Raw genomic sequence first — 18,133 nt, 5'->3', positions numbered from 1 at the left:
TATTGGGGTTTCACAGAAAGAGCTTGCAATTCGGATACTCTCCTGGCTGAGGTAATAGCCACAAGAAAGGCTGTTTTCCACAACAAATATTTGAGGTCTACTGAAGATGCCGGTTCGAAGGGAGGGCCTGTCAGGGCTTGTAATACCAAAGTCAAATCCCATGGAGTACCACTTCCTTTATTGGAGGTCTAAAATGAAAGGTGCCCTTTAGGAACGTTTTGCACAATTTTGTAGAGATCAAAGGGCCCATTTCAGTACCTACGTGGTAACTGAACCTTAACCGTAGAACAGCTAGCTCCGTCATTAAAAAGACCTGAAAGAAAGTCCAGCACAGCAGGTAAGGGGGCTGTAAAAGGGTCCAAATGATGGCGTTCTGCCCAGATACAGAAACGCTTCCATTTACTACCATAGACCTGCCTAGTAGAGGGCTTGTGCGCTGCTACTAGGATTAATTATTAGGATTATCCCACAGGTTGCAGACAAATGAAGTTTACCTACTCAGATGGAACGTTATGGTGAGTACATAACTTCTTATTAATGTATACAGTTACTTTATAAGTATGTCCAATCCATTATCAGAGTGTTGATCAATTATTGTATAGTGTCAATCAACAGTAAGACTTTTCCCCAAGGGTTGTTGATAAATGGCTTTAGATAAATTCTTAGCTCTTTAATTTTAATTTCCAATAATGCTGTGGTCTTCAGTAGGCTGTAGAAGTCTTCCAAAGTTGGTATTGTGTTTGTATTCCATCTTCTAGTTATACACTTCCTTGAAATTGCAAGTATAGTCCATACTAGATACATGTTTGACCTATTCAAATGAGGACCTTCGCTCACATTTAATAATGCAAAAGCTTTAGTTAAATAAAATGATTCATTAAATAAAGCTTGTAGAAAGTTATTACTACCATTCCAAAATGGCTTAATTTTAACACAAAGAAAATGTGGTTCCAATCTGCATTGTGTACTTGCTCACATCACCAACATATTTCTTTTCTGGAAGAACTAATTTTACTGATTCTGTTTGGGGTTAAGAATGCTCTGTGCAAGCATTTCCAATTAAAAACTTTCCAGTATTGTGTAAAGGATGTATATTTTATTGTTAATAAGATTTTTGTTTTATATCTTCAGTTAACTGTATTGAGTGTCCTTTTGTTATATAGTTCCATTATGAGGTTTTGGGTGTTGTTTTATAGTTTATCAATATTTTATAAAATTTTGAAGTACTGATGTTCATCGTGTTACCCTGCTGCAGTCATCACACTTGAGTTATCCTGTCGTCAGGCGGTCCCGCAGTCGGCCGGAATTCCAAAGTCTTGGTCCGGCGTCGGTTGCTGTCGCCTCTTCCCTGACGTCAGTGCGCCAGGGGTATATATAATGCAACCAACGCCATTTTCTTCAGTCTTTCTTGCCGCGCGGTGCCTGAAGCAGAAGCAGTTCGCAAGTGCCGGTCAGCCGACTCCTGAGATTTTCGAATTTCAGACCGAAGTCTTCTATAAAGCTAAGTACCCCGTTGGGGAAACTTTTCTTGCCTCAGACCGATGTCAGAAAAAGTTAACAATTGTATTTCTTGTGGGAAGCAAATACCTCATAAGGATTTTCATTCTTATTGCATACCTTGCCTAGGCCCAGACCACGACGTCACTTCTTGTCGGTTTTGAACTAGGTTTAATAAGCGTACTATTAAAAGACGCTTTGATTTTGCATGACACTACTTCGGTAGGAAATTTAACTACACCATGCCATCGGAGCAACCGACTACCGGCGTGCACAAAAAATGCAGGGATAAGGACAGGCAGCCCAGGCCTAAGCCAGATTCCGAGGCCTCGGTTGATCCGGTCTCCGGTTCTCCAGTCCTCAGTGAGGCTCCAACGCAGCCCCTGACTGCCGCAGATCTGGAACCCGAGACCGCTACGGAAATTTTGACGGAATGTACCAGGCCGACGCAGCCTTTTACTTCAGGCCCTTCCGACGACTTTGCTTCAAAAGACGTCGGTGCTACAGAAACGTCATCGGTTTCTGAAGGCGTTTTCAGACTGACTCTCACCATTAAAACATTTTCTAAGTCAAAGACTCCTTCTAAATCTAAAAGGACTGCACTTCAGTCTCCTGTTCAAGGCCCTATGCCTAAGAAACAGATGCTCAAAATGGCTGAAGATTTGATTTCTTTAATCAGGGGTTCACAGCCCCCTCCTGACAAAAGGCCTAGACAAGAGGAAGATTTTGCTTCCTCTGAGCAAATGTCCATTTCTTCAGACTCCTCTGAGGACCAAGACTATTCCTTCTCTCCTTATGAAGATTCTGATGCTGAGGACTCTATTCCCTCAGCTTCTCCTCCTGAAGACTACTCCTTTGGGGAAACTTTACACACTGAGGGAACATTTTCACTGGGAAGGTCAAGACAACTCTGATTCAAAGAAAAGGCTCAGAGAGTTTCTTTTACTCCCCCAACCAGACCACTTGCCATCCCACCAGTTTTGGACATTGTGGATGATGTCTATTTAGAATCCAGTTTCAACCCAGACTCTCTACCTCCTGCTCCGGCTAAGCCTGACAGATACTACAGAGTGCCTGATTCCCACAAATTTCTTTACAAAAGCCCAGTAGCTGACCCAGAGACTATCTCCCAGTGTCACAAGGGGGCTAAGGCTTCTATGGCTAAAAACCCAGTACCTTCTGAGAGGGATTCCAGAGCACTAGACAGGTGGGGGAAATAGGTTTACACCTCAGCCACACTAGCTATGAGGGCACTGAATTGTCAATTTCATATGCTTAAGTATCAGCAATTTCTAATCTCTCAGTTAAAGCAAAGAATAATCACTCTCCCTCAACAATCTGAATTGAAAGAAGTACAGGATCTGTTGCACGCCACTGAGCAGGTGGGCAAACATACCTTACAATGTGGGTTTGATTCTTTGGAGGCCTCCTGCAGAGCAGCTGTCACTGGGTCTGTTATACGTAGGCATGCTTGGTTAAAGGAACAAACTCTGCCTGATCATGTTAAAGCAAAACTATTAGATGCTCCCTTACAGCAGGATGTTCTTTTTGGAGTTAAAGCAGAAGAAGTTTTAAAGAAAATGGAAGATAAGGCAAAATCTATGCAGACAGTCAAAGATTTCCTACAAGTACAACTCCCTCGCTTCAGCAGAAACTGGCCAACAAAAAATTGGTCCTTTCCAGCCACTGACAGACCGCAGAGGGGTAAATACAGATGCCCAAGGGGCAGAGGACAACCACAAGCCCAGTATAAACCTCGCCAATGGGGCACTACAACACAGAAGGGAGGAGAAGACAGGTCTCAATCCACCAGAAGGCAAACTCAGTGACTTGCACCTCATCTGGCCAAGCAATACTCTCTTGGCAGCCCCCTTGGGGGGAAAACTCGCACTTTTTGCAGACAACTGGCACATTGTCACAAAGGACAAATGGGCCCTAGACATAATTTTATGAGGATACAGATTCCACTTTCACACCTTGCCAATGAAAAGAGGAATGCCAAACCTGCCACAAAATCAATGGGCAGAGGCACAAAAGCAAATTACAACTCTCATGGACATGAGAGCCATTCATCTGGTACCTACTCGAGAGCAAGGCCAATGATTTTACTCAAGACTCTCTCTAGTGCCCAGAAAGGACAATGCCTGGAGACCAATTCTGGACCTTTCAATTCTAAACACTTACTTACAAGTACCCAAATTCAAGATGCTAACACTACAGCAGCTACTTCCCATGTTGGGCAAGGAAGCATGGCTAGTAACGTTGGACCTCAGGGAGGCATACCTGCATGTCCCTATCAGACAAAGTTGCAGAAGATACCTCCGTTTCATTGCAGGTTCAACCCATTACCAATTCTCTGCACTGCCCTTTGGCTTATCTACTGCGCCCAGAGTTTTCACAAAATGCCTGGCACCAGTAATTGCATACTGCAGACAAAGAGGAATTCAAATATATCCATACCTGGACGACTGCCTCATCCAAGCAGAAAGCAAAGACATTCTCTTACATCATCTGGCCTTTGTAAAGCATCTACTAAACTGCCTGGGGTACACAGTAAACAAAAAGAAGTCAAAACTAGTACCCTCACAAAAAAATGACATTCCTGGGTGCCAGCTTGAATACAACGGCCCAGAAGGCTTATCTTACGCCAGACAAGCAACTACAACTGACTCAGTATTTCAAGACAATGGCAACAAAGACCCAATTAACTTGCAAGAAAAATTCTGCAGGCTTTGGGCTTCATGGCATCTTGCATACTAATAATACCATTTGCAAAGCTGCATATGAGGAAATTACAGTGGTACCTAAAAAGCGTATGGTCTCAACACAGCCACAGCTTGGACACAATGATATCTCTCATTCCCTGCCTACAACAGGAATTTCTATGGTGGTCACAGGCATGTCACCTCAACAAGGGTCAGCCTTTCACCTTGCCCCTAGCCAGGCAGACTATCACAACAGATGCTTCAGACTATGCCTGGGGGGCATACATGGCAGGACAATGCATTCAAGGCCTATGGACTGCAGATCAAATAAATCTGCATATAGATCAAAAAGAGATGCTAGCTGTACAGAAAGCTCCAATAGCCTTTAAGGATCTATTACATCCAGGACAACTTGCAATAAAGACGGACAACACCACAGTAATGTGGTACATAAACAAGGGGGTACACATTCCTACCCTCTATGCAGGCAAGCAATGATCTTATGGAACACAGCTCTGGCCTACCAAGTCCAGTTACAAGCTCAATTCCTGCCAGGACAGAAGAACACATTGGCAGGACTACCTCAGCAGAAACATCAAAGATCCCCACGAGTGGAAACTAGATCCACAAATATTTGCAATGATAACTCAAAAATGGGGCCTTCCAAACTTAGACCTCTTTGCCAGTCCTCAAAACTACCAACTGACAAAATTTTGTACAAGGACATTCCACCATCAAGCTTGGAAAGTGGACTCTCTCTTTCAGTTGGAAAAACCTGACAGCATATGCCTTCCCTCCATTACCTCTCCTCACAAAGGTTCTTTTGAAGGTCAAAAAGGAGAGACCACGACTGATTCTCATAGCCCCAGACTGGCCACGCCAGCACTGGTACCCGCTATTGAAAAATATGGCCCACAGCCCACCATGGATATTGCCTCAAATACCCCATTTGCTCACACAACAAAACAAACAGATTCTTCACAGCCAGCTCAAAACTTTAAATCTGGCTGCATGGCAAATCAACTAAACATCCAACCAGCTCCTCTTTCACAAGCAGTTCTTGATGGTATTCTGGAAGCCAGGAGGCCAAGCACCAGGAAGGCTTATTTGGACAAATGGAAAAGGTTTTGTGCCTGGAACCAAGTTAAAGGCCAAGACACAATTCAGCCTCACATGCCTCACATTCTACAGTATTTAGCTGAGATGTTGCACAAAGGACTTTCCTTTTCCTCAATTAAAATCCATGCTTCAGCTATTTCAGCTCACTACAACACGGATCCACCTTTATTTTCACATCCTCTTCTAAGGCAGTTCCTCAGAGGGGCAAAAAACATTAGACCACCCAGGAGAGCTCCTACACCAACATGGGACCTCAACTTTGTTCTGGAAAAACTAACACTACCTCTCTTTGAACCAGCTTTCTCTTCAGATCTTCAGTTCCTGTCATGGAAGACTGCCCTGCTCCTAGCAATAACTTCAGCTAGGAGAGTCTCAAAGCTACAGGCACTAATAGCAGTGGAACCTTTCCTCATTTTTCATCAAGACGGAGTTTCTCTACGAACTAATCCTTCCTTTATGCCTAAGGTGGTTTCCAGTGTAGCTTTAAATCAAACCATCCACTTACCCACCTTCTTCCCCAATCCACAGAACAAAGGTGAGAGACTCCTGCATTCCTTGGACATTCACAGGCAGCTTCGTTACTACTTGGACAAAACTAAGGCTTTCAGAAAAACTGACCAGCTCTTTCTATCCTATGCTACAGCTTCTCAAGGGAAGGCTATATCTAAGCAAACCATTTCTAAATGGATAAGTCATTGCATACGTTTCTGCTATACCTATCATGGGAAACCAGTTCCTGCTACCATTAGATCCCACTCTACCAGGTCAACAGCTACCTCTACAGGCTTTCTCAGGGGGGTTCCAACCAAGGAAATTTTAGAAGCTGCAACTTGGAGTTCAGTACACACCTTTACCAAACACTATCACTTACCTCTTTACTCTAAGTCCAGGGCGGGCTTCGCCACTGCAGTTCTGCAGGGCCTTATTGCCTCCACTAACCCTCTATGATACCTCCCCCCTACCTTAGCTTTGGGATTCAACCCAAGTGTGATGACTGCAGCAGGGTAACACGATAAACATAGTACAGTTTTGTACCTACCATAAATATAGATGTTCGAGTGTTCACCCTGCTGTAGTCCAGGTTACCCTCTCCTCTGATCTACTGGCAAAATCTCTTCTATGCCTTACTGATGTATTTGCTTATAGCTGAAGGGATTTCGTGTTTGTGCAGTGTTCACTCCATTTGGTACTAATTCTGACCACCTTTTTGGGGGCACCTGACATCTGGGGCAAGAAAAACTGAAGAAAATGGCGTTGGTTGCATTATATATACCCCTGGCGCACTGACATCAGGGAAGAGGCGACAGCAACCGACGCCGGACCAAGACTTTGGAATTCCGGCCGACTGCGGGACCGCCTGATGACAGGATAACCCAAGTGTGATGACTGCAGCAGGGTGAACACTCGAACATCTACATTTATGGTAGGTACAAAACTGTACTTTTCTCATGTCAACGTCATTATATATGATTTCATATATGTATTTCATAAATTTAGGTATTTCTTTAAATGAAGAATTGTTAATTATTCTACTTAAATCTTGTGAATATTACAGAATACTCTGTAAAGTTAGCCAGTCCTGTTGTGGAATTTTGTATATTGTTTTTATTTCTTGCATATCTAAAACTTTTAGTTCTTTGATACATTGAAGTCAACAAACAAATGATTTCTGTTCCCAGGAATTAATAATTTCTCTATATATTTTATGTGAAAAGTTCTTTGTGACTATAAATGGTGTTAAAAGATCAAACCAGATTTTTAAATCTATATTTGCATTAATAATTCTCCTAAGTGAGACAATGTAATAATTAATCATACGAGTTTTAGTGGGTTTAGTTATGTTATATTGCGTACTAATACATATGTGCCATGGCAAATTGTTTTTATCTGTTATTTGAACATTTTTTTGTAAATCAAATTCATTTATTGATATTACAGTTAGTAATTCTTTTCAATTTGCAGAGTAATTTGGACTTATCCAATCTGAGATTGTTTTAGATAGTGATGCTTTTATATATGTTTCTATGTCAGGAAAGTTTAATCCTCCCTGTTTCCATGGTCTGATATGATGTATTAAAGCTGTTCTGTTTCTTTTGGGAAACCATTAAAATTGTATTAGGCATGAACTTATTTCATTTAAGTATATTCCTTTCTGGTAACAGTTGTATTGCCAAGGGTATATATAGGATCTTGGGCAGTAAAACCATTTTTATTAACTGTAGTCTATCTTCAAATGTTAATATTATTTTGTTCCATTTTTCCACAGAGATTTTAATTGTATTGATGATAATGTTGTAGTTTTTTTAGACTAATTTATTATTATCCTTACATAACTCAATTCCTAGATATTTTAAGGTAGATATTTGCTTCCCTATGATGTGACCCCCCTTAGTCTGCAGTTCTTTTTTTTTATTTAAAAATAAAAAAAAAATATTTAGATTTATTGAATTGGAGTCCCAAAGTCATGTGAAATTTCTCAATTAATATATCTAATTTGTATAATGTCTCTTTTGTATTAGATAATGTTAGTAATATGGCATCAGCAAATAGCATTACTTTAGATTGTATTTTGATTCTTATGGATAAGTTATGTAGATATTTGGGAGAAGTGGCCAAGGTACTGAGTTTTAGTTTTTGTAAAGCTAAACTAGTTTTATGTGTTAGAATTTCATTGTATTTATTGTTTAATACTTCTACTTTCTTTTTCATCTCCAAATGATTTAGATTTTTTTCATCTTTAAATAACAAAGGTTTGGATTGCAGATCTAATAATTCAGAATCCCATTCTCTGATTTTTTTTTATACCAAGTTAGGGTTTTGCCATATATGTAAGCTTTTAATGAGTCCCATATCATTATTTTATGTATCTCTGTGGTGTAATTAATATCTAAGAAGAACTGTAATTCAGGTAATAACCAGGGTTTGAACTCTTTAATTTTAGTTATATATGCTGGCATTCTGGAGTTAGATTAATGGTTTGTACCCATTTTGAAGTTTTAGTATCAATGAATTGTGGTTTGAAAAGGGGCAGGGAGTGATTGAGAAAGTAATGATTTTAGAGTGTAAGTCATGGGCAGCAAATATTTCATCTGTTCTAGTTTGGGTACCAAATCTGTGATCTTGATGGGAAAACAACAAAGATTTATCTTATTTAAATTGGAAAGTATCTACAAGATGAAATTATTCTACCCACTTATTTAAAGCTTTTGATACAGCAGATGTGCAGATGTATGCAACAGTCTTTTATTTGTAGTTTCAGAAATGTCAAATATACAGTTAAAATCTCCTAATATTAAGTTGCCTTTATAATTATTGGAAATGAAATCCAAGTGTTTTTTAACAGTTCCTGTTCCAGTGCCTGGGAAACAGTATAGATTGGCTAGGGTCCGTATTCTGTTATTATATTTAACCATTACTAATTCCATAAGGCCTTCTTTATCTTCATACTTATAAATGATTTATGGATTAATCACATTTGTTTTTCATAAAATTGTTATCTCTTTTGTCTTTGTCTTATAAGTTGATTGCGCCAGTATCATATATTCCTTAGGATTCCATTTGTAATTGTCATTTGTTTTGAAATGAGTTTCTTGAAGGAAGACAATTTGTGCTTTGTTCAGTTTTAAATATTTCAGTAGATTTGATCTCTTGCTAGGCTTGTTTAAGCCTTTGGTATCTAACGATAATAAAGTTAAATCCATCTTAGGTTATTTAGACTCTGTATTTTTTTGTTTTATTGTAACTATTCAATATTTTCCTCTGATAACTATAAAGTATATGTTTGAGCTTTTAAAGGAAATTATCAGTTTTATACTTTGAGTGTTTACCAGTAAAGTAATGTTTTGATCAGACATACTAAAAATGTTTTTGTGAAATAAATTTAAATTAATAAATGTTAACAAAATTTAAAGCTGCACTAGCCATGGAATGAAAATCATTCCTAATCTGATGGATAAACCTAAGTCCATCAGATTATCACTCATACCTTGACAATCCAGAACATCTGAGCTCCATAAATTGAATTATCATATGGCGAATATTTGTAATAGGAATAAGCAATATTTATATTATTTTGAACAGATATAGTACTATTGTAGATTAGTTAGAAGTATAATACAATATAAATGTCTACTTATTGTATAAGCAATTAATATTTACATGAAAGGTAGATGACAAGCAATTCAGTCGTAGTAAAGTAGACTCTATCATATATAAAACCTCAATAAAAGATTATAGCACACAGTTATTTAACATGTTCACCCTTATTGATGAAGTCTTTCAAAACTTATTACTTAATATAAATAGATGGTAATAATATTTATACCTAATGTTTATAATAAAGGGTATTTTACTGGATATATCAGAAGTTATATTTCATTGTTTGCCAGCATTTAAGTAATCACTTTGTTGCTAACTTACTTAAAGCATCAAGTTTGTTTTATGTAAACATTGATGAAAGTTAGTACATTTTAATTATCAGTGCATCCCTCTTCCCCCATTTCCTACACATAAGGATTTTCATATCTATCATTTCTTATTATAAAAATGAGATAAATTATAGGTTAAAAACAACAAATTCACGTATTGTGATTAATGATTACAAGTTCCCTTTCCATATTCATAAATTGCCATTTTATAGCATATACTGAAGGTTTTTAGATTTAAATGGCAACTTTCTATTTTGTATAATCAGCAAAGTTAAACTGAGTGATTATTGTCAATTTAATACTATTTGTTCAGAATGTGATTGTTACATTATGTGACATTCCTAGTTCAGGCTTCTATTGTTTCCAGTGACAAGTTTGTCAGTTTGATGTCATGTATAAATCATTAGTTACCTTGGTAACAGCTTAAGTATTTTGTATGGTCAAAATGGGTTGCAAAACCACAATTCAAGTTATAGCAATTATATGACTTGTTATGCACATTTACTTATATAAGAAAATCATCGTGCTTCCCCTTGGTGTTCAATGTAGTGTATGTCATTTATGTCAAGATACACAAGCCCATGTTATTAAATCTTGTCTTTAATATCTAAATTCCACAGACTGCTTCATTTTAAATGACCATTATATATTTTATTCCTAGATTTACTAAAATCATACATTACATAACTATTGTGTGTGGGGTTTTTTTATGGCTGTTGCTTAGTTATTTGAGAGACCACAAGCTGTAATGCTTATTCTTATTATTAGCTCCTTCCAAGCATGTTTATACAGTCCATATACTTTAAATTATGAGACCCTTCTAGTTTCTGATTTGTTATAAGTATATTTCCATCCTTACATACACAGATATCAGTAGTTCAAGCATGGGCAACAATGCCCATCCAGTTTTGCCAGAATACCATTCACTAGTTCATGTGGTGTGTTTCCAGGTTGTTCTTAAAATATCCAAACCAGTATTTGTCCTGTTCCATTTTACCAGCCTTTTCCATGTAGTGGCCACTCTTCCAGTGAACTACTCAAAACACCTTCCATTCCCACAGAAGTCCTACTTATCTTGAAGGCATATATAGCACACATTTCCACCAGCTGTTGTAGGTGGAGTGCATGTCTCTGGACCCATGCCCTAACCCCTCCTTCCACGGGTCACAAGCAGGCCGCCCCTCATCTTTCTTTTCCCTCCCCAGCCAGCTCCTCTAGGATGCAAACCAGAGTCCACTGGTTTATAGTCAGGACTCCCAATCCCTTTGCCATGGAGATGATTAAGTATGCCACAGTTTATTAATGTAGTTGTGCTTGGATATTTTTTTAAATAATTCTTATTAAATTGTCACTTAAGACCTAGGCAACCATACATTAATAGAAAAGAAAACAAACCATATTAATTTTTTTTCATTTACATCTATTATACATTGCATATATATTTTCTTTCTTTATAACAACTGTTATTCAGTCCAATATCCTGTCTTCCCTTAAGTCTCTCATCGCCTCCTGCTGAACATTATTCTGTATGTATTGTTCCCCCAAATTCCATTTTATTCTATGTAATTTCCTTGTTCCCTTTTCTAAAGAGCCCACTTCCATTTCTTTTATCTATTTTGCAATATTCAGTACTTCAGGTATAGTTGGTTTAGATTTTGATTTCAATTTTCTAGTACTTGTGTTTTTTTGGCAGCCAGTAGACCCTGGAATGGTTTTAATTATGTTCCAAGTGTAAGATTTTAGGGAACTGATGAAAGTTTCTTCCTGGAAGTTAGAGAGATTTCTTACTAGGCTGTATAGGTGGTGCTTTTGGTTCTTGCTATGGTGTATAATATGAAAATTTGGGAGATGATCACTTAATGTTGTCAGGTTGTGTACTATAGGAAGATGTTTTCCTGGATGTGGGTGTAGAATCCAGCCTAAGGTGGACTGTCTAGCTGATATTGTGTGATGTTTAGTTGGGTACTAATTACTTGGCAGAATCCAAGGTTTGTATTGTATTGGAGGGATTTTGCTATTGCTTGATAGCTGTTGGTGTTTGTTCACTTAATATGCTAGTTTCTTGTATATTTGAAGTTTCCAGAATAGGGGTATCATTGCCAGGAAGATATATATGTATATATATATATATATATATATATATATATATATATATACACACACACACACACACACACACACACACATATGTATGTGTGTGTGTGTATATATATATATATATATATATATATATATATATATAGATGCATGTAGGTCTACTTCATAACATTGAAATGTCATAACATTGAGATCATAATATCGAAAATTCAAAACACTGAAAATCCAAGACATTGAAAGTGTGCTTCATAACACTGAAAACTACATTGCACAAGTAAATAAGATCCCCTCCACCTACAACACCACCTAACTAACAAACGCACTTTCTACTACGTTTCTGCAGGGGGGCAAGCCCCCCCTGCACCACCCATAGGGGGGAGAAGTTAGTTTAACTGAAAATAAAATGTTTGTTTTATCTTCCATTGATAATGATACTTAAAACCCTTTAGTTAGGTATTGCCAGTAAGAATCTTTAGGAGCTGTCTTATAGACAATTAAAGCTTTATATAGATATGATAATTCATTCTTAACATTGATATTATTATATAGAATTCCAAAAATCCAGTTTATAGTTTTTCGTATGGTTTTGAAGCATGAGTTATGTATTATTCTACACAGATCCTTAGTGTATGCTGTGACACTCTGAAGAACCAACCAGTCATTAGGGGATAGGCCATAGGCTGACAATATACTTTGTGTATTCAAAGCTTGTTGGTTTTCAGTGCATTGCAAACAACAAAATAGGTTAGTATTTTCCCATAAACCAAAAATCTCTCTATGTGTTTTATCAGAGAAAGCCCTTGTAATAGTAAATGGTATTAAAAATCTATGCCACAGTTTTATATCTAAATTTGTGTTAATGAATTTTTTACACACATCCAAAATATTGTTTAGTAGTAGTAGTTTAGTTAATTGTGTTGTACTATACTATAAATTTAAACTTAAATAGTGCCATATCTTGTTATCTTTGTCAGTTACCAATAAGTTTCATTCATTAGTATAATGGAGTGTAACTGTTTCCAATTGGAAGAGTATCTAGGATTTATCCAATTCATCACTATTTTAATTATAGATGCCTTTGTATAAGTTTCAGTCTCTGGTAATTTTAATCCCCCCCCCCCCCTTGTTCCCATTTTCTGATATGATGAGAATATGCCACTCTATTTCTTTTTTTCTTTACCATAGGAATTTCATCAGAGTTGAAGTGATTTCTTTAAGGATTTTCTTTCCTGGTGGAAGTATAAGGGCTTGTGCTAAATATAATATTTTAGGTAACAAAACCATTTTTTATCAGTTGTAACCTATCATCAAATGTTATAAACAAATTATTCCATTTGCTTATTAATGTCTTGATTAAGTCTATGGCTTTAGCATAGTTAAGCTGTAAGGTTTCCTCTATATTCTTGCCTAGGACTATTCCAAAATAGTCTAGAGTTGAAACTTGGTTTCCAGTAATATGAGTAACTGAAACCTGTATGTTCTTTTTTTATTTAATAATACGTATTTTGATTTAGATTTGTTGAAGGAGAGTCCTGAGATTTTTTTGGAAGTTTGTTGTTACTATATCCACTTCATCTAACACTTCCTTAGAGTTGGGTAAGGTAAGTAAGACATCATCAGTAAACATCATTATTTTAGAAATATATTAGTCATATATATTTATACCTCTTATCTTTGGGTTATTACATATTAAAGTGGCAAGTATTTCTATTGCCAGAGCAAATAGGACAGGGGACATGGGGCATCCTTGTCTAGTACCTCTAGTAATTTGGATTGCTTTGGAAGTAAAGGGACCTAATTTGACATATACTAGATTATTTTTGTAGATTTTCTTTATCATTGTTATAAAAAGGGGGGGAAATCAAATAACTGTAAAACTTTAAATAAATAACCCCAATTTAAGGAGTCAAAGGCCTTTTGAATATCTAGACCTATTATCAATACTTCATGGTTTCCTCTATTGAAGTAATCTATCAGAGTTAATACTCTTTTAATATTATCCTATGTATGCCTGTTATGTATGAAACCAGTTTGGTCTTCATTAATTATTTTAGATATGGGTATTTTCAATCTGTTGACCATAATTGACATAAATAGTTTATAATCATTATTCAACAAAGAAATTGGTCTATTTGCTAATGTTTGAACTTCAAGACAGGTTTTATGTAAGAGACGGATTATAGAAGAAGGGAACAATCTATAAATTTTGATAATTAAGCCATAGACTTACTTCCTTTAATCCTATCTATAATTTATTTTTGAGAAATAGATTTTTATAGATCTAACTTAAGTTCCTCAGGAATTCTTGTTATGTTGGGAACTATGTTCTCTAACTTCTCACATTCATTTGTACTTATTTTATCTTTATGATGCTCTGCATAATGATAATTAAAAGCCTCCAGAATATCCCCTATGTCCGAGACTTTTATTCCTTTTCCCTTCATGAAAGATGCTATCAATGTTATTGATTTTTGATTGTATCTTAGCTTTCATAGATAGGTTATGAAGATGCTTAGGAGAGGTAGCATAATATTTTAATTTCAGTTTTTCCATAGCTAAATTAGTTTTATGGGATAATATTTCATTGTATTTCTTATTTGCTGCTTCTATTTTCTTCTTATTATCTGTAGCAATTCAGTTTTTATTAGATTTAAGAAATATTTGATTTTGGAGTTGCTGTAACTCTGAGTCTCATTCTTTATTTTTTTTCTTGTACCAGCTAATGGTTTTACCATATAGATAGGCATTAAGAGAATACCAAACCATAATTGTGTTTGCTTCAGATTTATAATTAATCTCTAAGAAAAGCTGAAGTTCAGAAGTTATCCAAGATTTTAAAGTCTTTAATTTTTGTGATATATGAAGGAATCCTTGAAGTAATAACTAATTGATTGAATTCCAAGTGTATTGTTAACAACAGGAAATTATGATCTGAAAAGGGAAAAGTTGTATTGAAAAATTCAAGATTTTAGAATAAAGATCTTGTGAGATATAAATTTTATCTATTCTAGTTTGGGTACTATGTCTGTAGTCCTGGTGTGAGAATAGTAAATAATTTGTTCCAAACATTAAAGATATCTTTTAACTTAAACATTTCTGTCCATTTTGTTTAACTGTTTGGCTGAGTACAATAGTCTAGGAGATTTCCTATTGGTAGTTTCTGTAATATCTGTGATTTAATTGAAATCAGCTCCTAGTATAATATTACCTTTAGAAGTAGTTGTAATAAACTATTAGTGTTTCTTAGCTAGTCCAACCCCCATACCCGGGAACCAGTATAAATTAACCAGGGTCCAAATTCTGTTATTAAACTTAAGTATAACTAAGGCCATGAGTCCATCATTATCTACATATTTGTAAATGATTTGGGGATTTAAGAAAGCCTTTTTCCATAGAATTGTTACTCCTCTGGTCTTATTTTTATACAAAGATTGAGCAAGTATTGTGTATTCCTTAGGGTCCCACATAAATGTGTCATTTATTTTAAAGTGTGTCTCTTGGAGAAAAACTACTTGAGCCCTGTTTAGTTTAAGATACCTTAGTAGGTTGGCTCTCTTATATGGGTTTTTTAAGCCATTAGTATTTAAGGATATCAAAGTTAAATCCATATCGGAATTCTTTAAAGATAAATAATAAAGGAACTTGTATTAATAGAATCCTGTATACATAATACTCTTCCTGAATAGACAATAGAATATTAATTGTTGTATTTCTATTTATCTCAATCCAAATAACTTTCCCCATGAAAGATAAAAGTAAAACAATTGTGTCAGACAGTTCAAAAGTAGAAAAACAGTTAAATAACAAAACATTTGCATATTTCACTCTGATATAAACTTTAATGTACCCTATACATGGAATGAGATACAGTCCCAGTCTAGCAAACAAAACTGAATCTGCTAGACTACCTATCCCAACCATCAACCTTTTGTTGGTTCAAGCCCATGAAAACAAAGTAAAAAAATGGAGAATATATTATAAATTAAGAGGAAAATAGTAGTGATAAACAACTAATCCGGTATTGATTCCAGTTAGGTTTTAGAGATGAGTTACATACACTATTATTAGAAACATTAAACATTTATACAGTAATTATTCACTAAGGAAGCAAGAGACATATTAGGATATATATAGTCTGAATTTAGTGCTTAATAGGCTAAGGAAACATTAGCTTTAATAACAATTTAAATGATTACCCAAAATACCTAAGCATGTTATCTGTATTAGTTCTAATAAAAACTTCAACATGGCAGAACAAATCAAAGAATCATTTAGCATCTGTATTTACTTGCCCTCTGAATAAATCTTATCATGACAAACTCCCACTAAATAAAAACTTCACAAGAATTGGCTGTTAGCACATAGTGAGTGTGTGTCATTCCCAAAAGATGTTAACATAGATTTTTAGAAATATTCCATAAGACATATTTGTCCTTGATTAACTCCTAAACTTTTGGAATAGCAGATGTTTAAATAACTGACTAAAATCAATAATAATTAACTGGCATCAGTTAAAATGACAACAATTAGTAAAAAACATTATTTATATAAAACGTACTATGGATAACAGGTCTTAAAAGTGAATGACTCAAAGACAAAATTAAGATAGAGATAGCTGTAAATATCTACCGTAGTAATAGGGTAATGCTGAAACTCGTAACTTGTTTGTTGTGTTATCACAAGTCATAGATATTACTGAGCTCTTTCCCTGTCATAAAGTGCTAATATACTAAAAAACATGGCTTTATAATAACTGAAAACATGACATCTGAAATATATCTAGGAAATAATAAGGAAATCAACATATTAAATACAAAGTAATTATAGTTCAATCAAAATTATTCATACATATATTTGCTAGGATTTAGTATGGTGTTTGAGTATCCTTACAGTTATTACCGTTGGTCATAAATAATTCCTGTAAATGTATAAGCCTGTACTAAACACTTGCTAACTGCATAGGAAAGTTATTTATAAAGATCTATTTATAAAAAAACTCCAGTATATTCACTAGAAGTTGTGGCTATAATTAACTGTTTACAAGAAAAAATAAAATTTTTGTATATATTTGATCACAAAATATAGTCACTGTTATAAAAGGGAACCATGAATATGTTTGCAGTCAGTGTAGCTCATAATTTTTGTAAAAGAAGCCTACTTTAGTTATATTAACCAATCAGAGGCTTGACATTCACAATTAGGATTGCATATACCCATTAGATGCAATGTAATCTGATCTACATGCATAGAATGCATGATGTCACGAGCTAAGTAAGAAAGCTTCACTTCTTAGATTACAAACTGACATTTTTTTCCCGCCCAGCACGCTACACAGTACAGTTTCCTGACCTTACTTTAACTGTATCACAAATTCTGCTTATGAAGCACACTTTCAATGTTCTGAGTTTTCAGTGTTTTGGGTTTTCAGTGGGATTTAGATGTTTTGGTCTCAATGCTATGAAATTCAATGTTCTAAAATTTCAATGTTATGAAGTAGACCCATATATATATATATATATATATATATATATATATATGTGTGTGTGTGTGTGTGTGTGTATGGATTCACTTCAGAATCTCAAAATTTCACCTCCACTTCTTAAATATACCAACTCCGGGATCGCACTACAGTGAGGAAAAGGGAACTCTCCCATTCCGCTCTGTATGCAGATCTCCATTCAGAATTTCAAAATTCTGAAACTTCGATCATATGGTCTCGGCCATATGAATTTCAAGGTTTCAGGATTTTGATATTCTAAAGGGAACCCATGCACATACATGTACTTACACACTCCTATTATGGCTGTACTTTATTGGCTGTTGAGTTTATGCATAACGATAATCACTTCTGCTTGTTTGAAATTAGGAGTGAAATGAGGGTAAGGTGAGAGTTCCTGAACATCTTCTGAGAACATTGTCACTCCTCTTACTTTCTTTGTTTTGTCAGACTAGGCAAGGTACATGGAAACCAGTGAGAATAATTTCAATGTCTACAGTTTCCTTCCCCAGCTAGGTTTCAGTGGCTGCAAGGAGGTCTGGGGAGTAGAAGGTTATAAGAACAAGAAAGTCTGTCTGTTAACAGACACTCTGATGATTCACATTTAACAGTTACAGATCTGTGAGATTTGAAAGGTTTAATAAGGGTGTTTGGGGGAGAGAGGTATATTATAGTTAGAGTGCTCAGAAAGGATGGTGTTTTGGCTGGTCTGGGATTTGGGTGTCTCCATTTTGAGCCATTTATATTTGGTTTTGAGATTTATTAGTAGTTTATATATCCTTTGTTTTTTT

At 35.7% G+C, this 18,133-nt stretch overlaps 1 protein-coding gene across 2 annotated transcripts in view; it reads left to right on the top strand.

The window, feature by feature from the left end:
* Window positions 1-18,133, top strand: part of PTPN13 (protein tyrosine phosphatase non-receptor type 13) — a 1,949,788-nt gene that overhangs the window by 823,671 nt on the left and 1,107,984 nt on the right. The gene's annotated exons all lie outside the window — the stretch shown is intronic.

Source organism: Protopterus annectens, chromosome 8.part0 (assembly GCF_019279795.1).
Source record: "Protopterus annectens isolate FY-2018-M chromosome 8.part0, PAN1.0, whole genome shotgun sequence".
Taxonomy (NCBI): Eukaryota; Metazoa; Chordata; order Ceratodontiformes; family Protopteridae; genus Protopterus; species Protopterus annectens.
The sequence above is the reverse complement of the archived record's forward strand: the minus strand, read 5'-3'. Positions and strand labels throughout refer to the sequence as shown.